Here is an 11,048-nt window from a genome sequence, read left to right on the forward strand (position 1 = left end):
AAACCTTCATTAACAAAGAGGGAATGGGAGTTAGTATAATAAAAGGTAAAGCCATAATGTTGGCCACTCGGAAAGAGGCCTTACCATGGGAACGGGCCTCCCATTAGGAGTCTGCGCCATGTGCCCTCGAAGTACGACATCTAAGTACAGATGCCATCGATCCACTTCTTTAACTAGGGGACCACATTTGGAACCCGGGCGATAGCTGCACAGCCACAAGCATGAATGAGAAGATAGAAATGGAAGAAGAAGAATTTTTGATGTTTTAAGAGGGAACTATACTTATGAGACGCATTCCACTTCTCAACGAATGGCATGTATTCCAAGGGGATCAAATCCGGTCTTCACTCAGACAAAGTGTCCCTGCTAGCCCCAATCTCGATCTTCATCAATACTGGAGAAAGGGGACTTGCTGGCCCGGCAAGTAAGTTTAATCAGTCCCCCTTGGAACATCCAAGGACTGTATAATCAAAGCAGGTGGTCGATTGTGAACCGACGAGATTCAGTTTGTTCACGAAATAGCGGAGGAAGATCATGATCCTCCACAACAATGGATGAATTTGTTTGAGGCATACCTCGTACCTCTTGTAGAACTCCAGAATGAATGAGTCCACCAGACCTGGTGTGAAGGGATAAGTGTAAACACTTAAGTACCCCTCCACATGGGTAGTAATGGCGTCCTCGGGCCAGGGGACAACTACGTTCTCGCATTCCCAATTGCAGTCTTTATGGACTATGGGACGAACATCCTTAGTCACAGAACATATGTACCTTGAGACCCATTCGCCCTGGTCCTGTTTGCGCAAAGGTTTCTTGACCTTAAAGTCATCGACGATCGAGCATCCCATGGGAATGAACGCTTTCAAGGGAGGCTTGGCGGCCAATTTGTTAGAAACTATAATGGGGAAGCCATTTCAAGGACGAAGACTTCAGGGGCAACCGCTTCAGTACTAGCGGCCAGTTGAGAAGATGAAGTGGGAACTTTTTGAGGAACAGTTTTCAATATTTTGGCCAGTGTCACTAGAGGGACTGTTTGAAAATTTAAGGAATGAACGCAAAGTTTTGAAAAAACGGGTTTTCAAAATGAAGAACAGAGTATGAAGATTTGAAGAAAATCTAGGCAGAAATCTGGAGATTGCTATGGAAATTGAAGAACAAGGATGAAAATTTGAAGGTTTGAAAAAGGTTTGATGATGGCTGGAAAGCTTGAAGGTAGTGGTTTGATTGAAAAAGTAGAAAAATGACAAAAGGAAGAAGCTTTTATAAGGAAACAGTTGACGCTACGCATTCGGAGGCAACCTGCCGGTGAGCGACATGTGTCTGAAGTCAGAAGGACGCGATTAATGGGACGTTTTGGCTCCCTCGTTATAACGTACGAAGGAAGGAACCAGAGTCATCTGTCATTTTCCGTCGTTTTGGCAAGCTGATTCTCTGAGAAACGAGGGGACTATATGTATACGGGTGAAATTGGGCTGTAATAAATCGAAGTTAGAGTGAGAAGCCCCTTGTATTAGGGCTCGGGCAAAACACCTGCCCTCGGGGATATCAGGGCCATGTCCTTAGGGTTCGGTTCGAGGATCAAGACTTCGGGGAGCATTACCAAACAGCAGCACATGACTAACAAAGGGTCGTGATGTCCATACCTTACCGGATATCACTATGTGAATCTTGGCCCGTATCGGTAGAAAATCAATGATTAGCAAAATAGAAGATTTTTACCTTTCTTAGAATCGTACTTAGGGTAAAACTCCCCTACTATATAAAGGAGAAAGCTTATTGTTCATGGGACACATTGAAACACGCATATCAAGGCAATTTTTTTAATTCTCTTTGTTGTCCAAAGTTCTTATTTTTGTTCTTAAGTTCTTCGTAAGTGCAAGTTCAGAATCGAGGGCAGGTTCCTCATCGAGCCATCAACCGATCTCGGAATCACCTTTATTATTGGTTTGGCCATCTATTACATCATTCATTTTTTTAATCTAAAGCCATTAATTATTTGTATTGAATTAATTCACATATCCTTAAAATCACATATAAATTCTATTTTTATCCGTTTTTAAAGGTAAACATTGAGATGTTTAAATTCTTTAGTTTCATTAATATTTTATTGTGTTCTATTTTTTTGGTCTATCCAGAGTGATTCTAATATTTGAAATTAGAGTAGAATGTGATTGTCCTGGTACCTCATAATATCTAATTGTAGCTTAAATTTCAAGTCAATAAAGGGCTCGCGATTCAAACTCAGTTCAAGACAACAGAAAAAAAAGAATTGTTAAGAGGACAAGTGTGTCAAACTGATTGAAGAAACAATATTCCTGCTATACTGTGGGCTACCATATACAACTTGTAAATTTTGTTTGTATTGTTGTAACTATTTAAAATTGTACGTTACAGCGTACCGTGGAAGTATGCGTTACTTGGCAAATAAAAAGTATTCTACTATTGATAGAGTGTATAAGAATAATCGAAAAGAAACATTTACTCTCTCTCTAGCCATTTTACCGACACATGGTTGTTAACCTATGCCACTGTGAATACCATGGTACCTGGACGAGGAATGGGACGAGGACGATCAAAAAAGTACCAACTGTTTCTTTTGGAAGCTCAATTGGGGCAAGGATGCAAGCTGAGACCTCCAAAGCCAAAGCAATAATGAAGGAGGATGATCCGTTTGAGCATGCAAGTGCATGAAGTGACACAATTGAGGTAGAAGCAAGTGGATTCTACAAGAAATTAGAGCTAAGTGGACCTACAACAGCCAAATCAATGGAATTGACCAATAAGGCTATAACCCTAATGAAGAAAAAAATGATATAGTAACGCCCATAGGAGTGAGCTCCATTTGTAGAACATGTGGAATTTTGCAAGAAAACCTTGAATTTGTATTTTTGGAATTTAAGCAGGAAATTTGACATGAAATTTAGAATAAATTATATATTTGAGTTTGTGGTGTTATGGGTAGTAATTACCTTCGAAATTTTTTGAAATACGGGCATGTGGGCTTGAGGGCTTATTTTTTTTACTTTTTGAGTGGACTTGAAAATTGTTATAAATTCTTAATTTATGATTATTCAAGTATATTTTGATTGGTTTGTGCGTTGTTTGATTAATTTTGGATCGTTCGGCATCGGTATGAGGTGTTAGAGAGGCGTTGAAGCCGGTTATGGTATGGTACGGAAGCATTTATACTGTGAACTGACTTGCAGAGGTAAATCAAATGGTCCATTGTTTGGACATAGACATAGCAAATGCAACAAACTAGCTGGTGACAATAGTCTATGAATTTAATACAGTGGAGCAGAGATTATCATGTGAACTTACTTGCAGAGGCAAATCAAATGGTCCACTGTTTGGCCATAGACATAGCAAATGCAACAAACCAGTTGGTGACAATAGTCTATGATTTTAATATAGTGGAGAAGAGATTATTATTATGGAATGAATTGAATAACTTGGCTTCTTCAATTAACCTATCTTGACTGGTGTGTGGAGACTTTAGTGTTGATTTGCATTCTATAGATAGAATATGAGGCATCCCTATAAATACCAGTGAAATCAAAGACTTACTGCATACTTAGCATGGGGTAAACAATAAGGAATTGATGGAATATGTAGCAGAATTGATAAAGCATTCTGCAATGGTGATTGGATGATGAGATAAGGCCATATTAAAGTAGAATATGATACTCCACTCATCTCTGATCACTCACCAATGTTATTAAATATGAGGCCTGCATGCAATGCGGCCAAAACTCCTTTCAGGTTTTTTAACGTCTGGAGTAAACGTAGCAACTTTGAGACAATTGTCAAAGAGGTGTGACAACAAAAGTTGGATAGCAACCCCTTGAATAACATATGGTTGAGACTGAAGGCCTTGAAACCATTGTGTAAGAATCTCAACAAGGAATTCAGATATATGTCCCAAAATATTGACATATATCTACAACAACTTAAGCTTATACAAGAACAAATATCTACATAGTTCACTGATGAACCACCGCTAAAGGAGAAAGAGACAATCTAGGCTCTAGAAAAATGGTCTTTACTAGAGGAAAATGTGATGAGACAGAAATCCAGAATTAGATGGATTAAATTGGGAGACTCTAACACAAAGTACTTCACAACAATAATCAAGGAAAAAACACATAGGAAGCAAATACTAAAGCTTAATGTAAATTAGGAGACAAGCTAACTGACACAATGGCAATAAAGGAGGAAATGTTATCATTCTACAAAAATTTGATGGGAACCTCAATTCAGACCCCGCCTGCTATAACAGATTGATAATGAGGAAAGGATCAAAGTTGAACCACCCACAACAATTGGCAATGTGTGAGGCAGTCACTACTACTGAGTTTTATGAAGGACTATGCTCTATTGGTGATGACAAGGCCCCTAGTGTTGATGGATACAATGCAGTCTTTTTCAAAAAGACTTGGCATATAATTAAGGAAGAGGTGACTAAAGTTGTTTTATCTTTCTTTACAAATGGGAAACTAATATAGAGCAATCAACTGTACATCACTTACATTGATCTCTAAGACAAAAAATCCTTTCATAATGAAGGTGTCACGACTCAAAACCTACTACTGGTTGTGATGGCTCCCAACGTTGTTGTTAGGCAAGCCAACGGTGAACCATCTAAATAATTATTCATTTTATTACTTTTAAAATCAAAAGTTTTATTAAATAAATAATTTAATGCATTTAAAATTATGGATACATACAATATTAGTAAGATATAAAATAAAAGGGTGACAATATTTATGCAAAACTATTAACATCTACTACAATATCCTAAAGCTCGGTGTCGCAAGTGCATGAGCGTCTACTAGGAAGTACAATAATAATACAACATCTATCTGGAACGTAAATTGATAGGATAACATTAATGAACATGATGGAGACTCCGTGTGCTGCGGATCGTATCCTGGGATGCATCTCTCCTTAAAGTCCCCTTAATGGTTGTGCCCTTGCGCCAAATGACCATCAGAGATATATCTGCATAATAAGTGTAGAAGTGTAGCGTGAGTACATAAATCAATGCGTACCCAGTAAGTATCTAGCCAAACCCCGGAGAAGTAATGATGAGAGGTCGACATCGATACTTAATCAAGTTAAAATACACATATAATCCATATATTTAACTCACAATAAGTGGGAATCACTTGTCTTTCAATAGATGACGAAAATCTCCCCTCCGAAAGCTTCCAAAGTCGGCCAACCCAAGTGAAAAATGAGAGAAATGACCTAAGTTCCGAACTAAATCCATGTTCTGCCCAGATCCTTCCTGTTCGAGATCACGGAAAAAGCCTTGCGATCGTGAAGGCCAACCAGCCCTGCCCCAAAATCTCTTCCTTGCGGACACGATGTCCAAACCGCAATCGTGATGCTTGACAATATATACCAATTGCATGTTATGCTATTTTGTATAAAATAATCTCAAAAATATTAGCTTAGCTTCAATCCTACAAAAGGTGATGCCTGATATTATTTGTGAAGAACAATCATGGTTATACCAGGCAGGAAAATTTCAGATAATATCATCCTGGCTCATGAGCTAGTCCAGGCCTACACTAGAAAACATATGTCTCCCAGATATATGATAAAGATAGACCTATAAAAGAAATATGATTCAGTCAAATGGTACTACCTGGAACAGGTCATGGAGAAGCTGGCTTTCCCTGCGAAATTCATAGCTTGGGTAATGGAATGTCTCAGAACAGTTTACTACTCTATATTAATCAACGGTGAACCAGCTGAACCCTTTGATGCTGCAAGTGGCTTGAGGCAAGGGGGTCCAATGCCTCCTTTACTCTTTGCTATAGCAATGTAATATTTAAGCAGGCAATTGAATAGCTTGAAAGAAGAGAATGCTTCCAATTATTACCCCAAATGTGCTAAGATGAGGATTACACATATGAGTTTTATAGATGACCTCTTGATCTTTGCTCGAGGAGATGTGAAGTCAATATACTGTCTTCATTAATGCTTTACTCAGTTTTCTTCAGCTTCTGGATTACAAGCAAATCTAGGCAAAAGCTCTTTATACGGTGAGGAATGGTGCAGGAAGAAAGAGATAAACTGATGCAGTTGCTGGGTTATACCCATGGTAATCTGCCTTTCAAATATCTTTGAATTCCTTTATCCACTAAGAAGTTATCATTAATACAATGATAGCCACTTGTTTAGAGGAGAGTAAGCAAATTTTTTTATGGACAACAAGAAAACTATATTATGCTGGACGTATTCAGTTGGTAAAATTGGTCATCTTTGGCATCCAAGCCTACTGCTCCCAACTATTCATGCTACTCGCCAAAGTCTTGGATATGACTGATGCATACTATTGCACCCCTTTTTCTCGCGAAATCCGATTTCGACGTTGACAACTCTTTTAAGGAAAGGTTTCAAAAGAGAGAGTCGCCACCCAACGGATTAAGGTGCGTTAGGGTACCTATTTGTATATAACTTTGTTTAACCAGTTTGCGCCACCAAAGATTGGGTAAGGGCTCGAAATTACCTCGAAGAGAAGGTGTTTGGCACTCTTCGAGGTCCACAACTGTAGTTTCCGGCCGAACTCAATTATGTGAATTAGTCTAATAAAGAAGCAAGGGAACTATTTAATAGGGATGGGGGGGTCCTAAGTTATTTAGCTTAAAGGATCACCTCGTGCAACATAAATAATACTTCGTAACTCCCACAAAGCAGTGTGTTACTCATATTATTCAGCGGGCACAAACTATCATCTTCTACTACCCGATTACTATCTTTAAGTTATTTTCCTAAAGCGATCTAATCAAGTCTAACTCGTATCCTATGAGTGCACTACCGATCCCTTACCTATGGTCCTGGAGGCATTGGGACCTCTATTTTGGTTGGTTCTAGACTCAATTAGGTTGCTCAAAATTGCAAAACTAGGCTACATACAAAACAAGTTGGACTTTCATACAAGAACAGTTAAAGGCTCATTTTAGCCTCCACATATTAAGCAGCAAATGCACGCAAACAGATTAGCATTTTGACAGTTTTAACAATTAAGTCTATTGGATCCTATAGACATGATTCTACGTGATTATGGATTTTAAACATGCTGATAATTTATGAAAGTAATTTCTAGATGATTCTGTAATTGCCTATTGATTTCAATTATAAGCGTTTAAACCTATAGGCAGGTTATCCATGTTATTTTCTCGACAGTTGATAACAGAAATGCTTAGATTTAGTTACTCCTATAAGCATGCTTTCTAGTGGTACTTAGCAAGACACCATGTTGAATCCAGTTTTAATATTTGGCACAAGTGATAGTTATCCCTATAGGCATGTATTCTACTTTTGAAACTGCCATTATAGACATGCATGTTAGCCATGCGAGTGTGACAACTAATTAAAACCTATAGCCATGATCTCTACAGAAGCAGATTTAAATATGTTGCAAGTTGAACTTGATTATTGTACTTCCTATAGGCATGGTATCTAATCATGCGAAACAGAATAGACAGTATACCCACATAACTTATTTGAGCTAGAATGAAATCCTTATAGGCAGGTTATCTAACATGCGATGGCAGACATAAATATTTAGACAAGTTTTCAGCATATAATTTCTGGGCGTAAAGTAAAACCTATGGGCATGTTATCTAACATATAATAGTAGAAAAATCTATAGGCATATTATCTACCCATTTTGTACAGAATATCATATAAGCCCATTTCCCAATTTTATTATAACCCTAAAATATCATTACAAATAATTATTAAAAACCAGAATCAAATGAATAAATTATAAATTATATAGACTGTAGGAAGCCCGCAGCAGGCCCAAAAACATCTGGATAGGCCAGGCCCTTCAATCTACGATAACTCCAAAAAGCTAGTGTTCATAGTGACCCCAGTAATTGATTCACCTTTATTTCAAGGATAAGCATACCAAGCACAATTTTCTAGTATGTCAGAGTTCTCAAGGGCTTCACGAACCCTAGGAAGTGCTCACACTAGAGTAGAAAGATTATAACCAATTCAAGGAAAACTATGGACCAAATCCTAGTGTGTCAGATTTCACGAGGGTCTCATAAGGACCCTGAGCAGTGCTCACACCAGGAAGGACAAGGAATTGTACTTAGATTACTTTGGCTTTCAGCCAGCAAAGAATTAGGAATCAGAATAGTGCAGAACATGATTTGGAAGTACACTTAGGGATAGAATCACACACAGAAATAGAAACAAACACTTTGAAACTAAACAGACTTGAAACTAACAAGTTTGAAACAAGTTGATAAAGACCAATTTCTAAACATGCTTCAGTAAGTACATTAGTTATATGAGAATTCTAAGTCATATGAGATCAATCATGAGTCAGTAAGTACATTAGTTATCAATAAACATTAATAAAGAGGATACAATATGGTGAGCACAGGATCAAGTAAATAACATGACAATAAACTTAGCAACAAACTAATGAGTCTACATTAAAAGGAGATGCTAGGGACTTCCTTAATGCCAAAAGATCTGGCTAGTCGGTGGACGATGTTGCAAAAGAAGTTGGCAACTGTAATGTGACTGAAACAGCTAATGGAGAATTAAATAAGGCTAATGCTGGCCGACAGAGATCTGCTGAAGGAATTTCTGATGATAATTGAACAGGATCAAAGGTTGTTAATGGTCAAGCTAACGTAATGGAAACTGTAACAGCGGCATTGCAAGATGCTACTGATCATGAAAAGCAGACTGTCAATGTAGAGGCTAAATTTCCAAATGCTCAAGCTGAAAGGGAGCAGGGATTTGAGCAGGGGACTCTGGCTCAGGGAAATGCTGTTGCACCTTTTAAACTAGTGGACAAAGCAGCAGTAGAATGTGCTGAAGGTGTTGGTCAATTCAGGACTGCTTCTAAGTCCCCTTCAATTACTGGACAAGCTAATACACAGCAGAAACAGTCTAATGTTCTGCAAGTATCAGGCCCAAATGATGCGGTTGATCGAGGTGAGGTATCTGCACAATTTGGCAAGGACAAGGTTGGTACTGGTGCTTTGCAAGCTACAGCTAATGCTAAACGTCCTGGTGCTCGAGCAACCAATGCCAAGAACCATGCAACTAATGTGATAGTAGGACGTGAAAAATCTGGAATGGAATCAGATACTGTATTTTCAGCTTTGGATGCTACTGTTACATTGACTGCAACTGTTGATCGACTTACTGCTGGGGATCCAAAATCTGGTGTTGCAGTTGATGATTTAATTGAAAAACCAACAGGTGAGGTGCATCAAAAAGGTCAAAGGAATGGGCAACAAGCTGTTGCACATACACTTGCAACTGAGCAGCAGAAAATTGCAGAACAAATCGCTGACAAAACAGTTTCTGCCCAGATTTCTGGGAATGAAAACGTTGGGATTAAGAGTTTAATGATGGGAAAAAAATATGGGAAGTTGATAGGGGTTGATAAGGAAGATGACATAAACAAAAAGGAAGGGGATTGGAGCTTGGTAACACATAAAAAATCACCCACAAAGAAGCAGGTCTCACCAACGCAACATAATAGCACTGTTCGTCAAAATGATTTCACTGTTGGTTCCAGCTCAAATAATTTCAAGGTTCTTGCTGCTGCTGGGGACCCTGAAGTAGATGAAAAAGGCTTACTTGATAGTGGAATGTCCAAACATTTAGTTCCAACGCCCAGTAATGAACGAGGAGGCCAAGGCAGTCACGATTTAGTTGAAAATTTGGGCTTTCGACGAAATTACTCCAACAACAACTTGAGGAATGAAATTATGGACATCCAAGCTCACAGTTCAAATGCACCTACATTGCATTTTTCCAATCCTCAGGTAGAACAAATCATCAAGAATGGTCAGAATGAAATGATGAAAAACTCCACAATGGTTAAACAACCTTTGGTCACATTAAATACCTCTGTATTTGATGTTCCATCACAATCAGTTGAAACCTACGGCGACTTTGAAGGTGAAGCTGGACAGCTTATTCTGTCAACTAGAAACAATGATGAATTTATCCAAGCAAAAGTGATCAAATCTAAACTTTGGTTACAACAACGTGAAGAGGATGATGAATACGAGGATTAGGGTGATGGTCATACAAGGTTTTCATCTAAAGAAGCTGATCAGGAGGTCGATCAAGAGAGTGCAGGTGAAGATCTTGACTGTCCAGCAAGGGCAAAATATGATGAGGGACCAGCAGCAAGTCATAGGAGCAAATTGAACATCAACGCTCCAATTTTTTTGCCCAGAAATTCTCCAACTGGAAGCTTGAAGTGAACTGCAACAACACATACAAAGCAGTTAGTCCTAGCTGCAACTGATCCAATCTTCGATGCAATGGAGCAGCAGCTTAATCAAAATAATCCAGTTATTAAACCTACTGCTGATCGCACATCAACAGTAACAGCAATTTCTGGGCAACAACAAATTGTGACAACCACTCCTACTATTACACCAGCGGAAAGAAAGCTATTGGATGCAATGGTAAGCTCAAAGCCTTCTAGCTCATTAAATCTTACTACTTTAAGCACTGGTCGAGTGAATAATAGCAGGAACAAAACACAAAGCATATTACAACACAAAAGCAAGGCAACGTTGGTTAATAAACAGGATGGAAACAGTGTGGTAATTCAAGAACATGTTCAAGACTTGCAAAATCAGGTGCTTGTGGGCAGAGATACATATGAAGAAGGTGAAGAAGATGATATTCTAAATCAATGCAGGGCAGAGGCAGCAAGAAAAGGTGATTTGTCACCTATGCATAGCGGAAAAAATAGGAAATCTCATACAAGGAAAAATAGTTGGGACGACAAGGTTAGTGATTTTTTAAATGTTAGGCGACTCCCAATGAGAGTTGCCAAACAAAAGAAGGCCGCCCCAACTACATCTACAAAGTCCAATCGTTCAAAAAAGAAATCATGAATTTTGAATACATCTTGAAGAATTGGGATTGTGATGAAAAAGAGTTACAAATTGAAGAAATTACAAGTTCGGACAAGAAGGGACAACATTTTAATTCCTTCATCATTTTATTCTACCATTATATTAGTATTCTCATTT

General features: G+C 38.4%; 1 long non-coding RNA gene across 1 annotated transcript; it reads right to left on the bottom strand.

Moving 5' to 3' along the window:
* Positions 1–4,720: 4,720 nt before the first annotated feature.
* Positions 4,721–6,553, bottom strand: LOC104214685 (uncharacterized). The gene is made up of 2 exons (XR_707985.2): positions 5,153–6,553; positions 4,721–5,001 (listed from the first exon to the last, which is right to left on the bottom strand). It is a non-coding gene; the product is annotated as an uncharacterized lncRNA (long non-coding RNA).
* Between the last annotated feature and the right edge of the window lie 4,495 nt (positions 6,554–11,048).

The sequence above is a fragment of the Nicotiana sylvestris genome, chromosome 8 (genome assembly GCF_000393655.2).
Source record: "Nicotiana sylvestris chromosome 8, ASM39365v2, whole genome shotgun sequence".
NCBI classification, from domain to species: domain Eukaryota; kingdom Viridiplantae; phylum Streptophyta; class Magnoliopsida; order Solanales; family Solanaceae; genus Nicotiana; species Nicotiana sylvestris.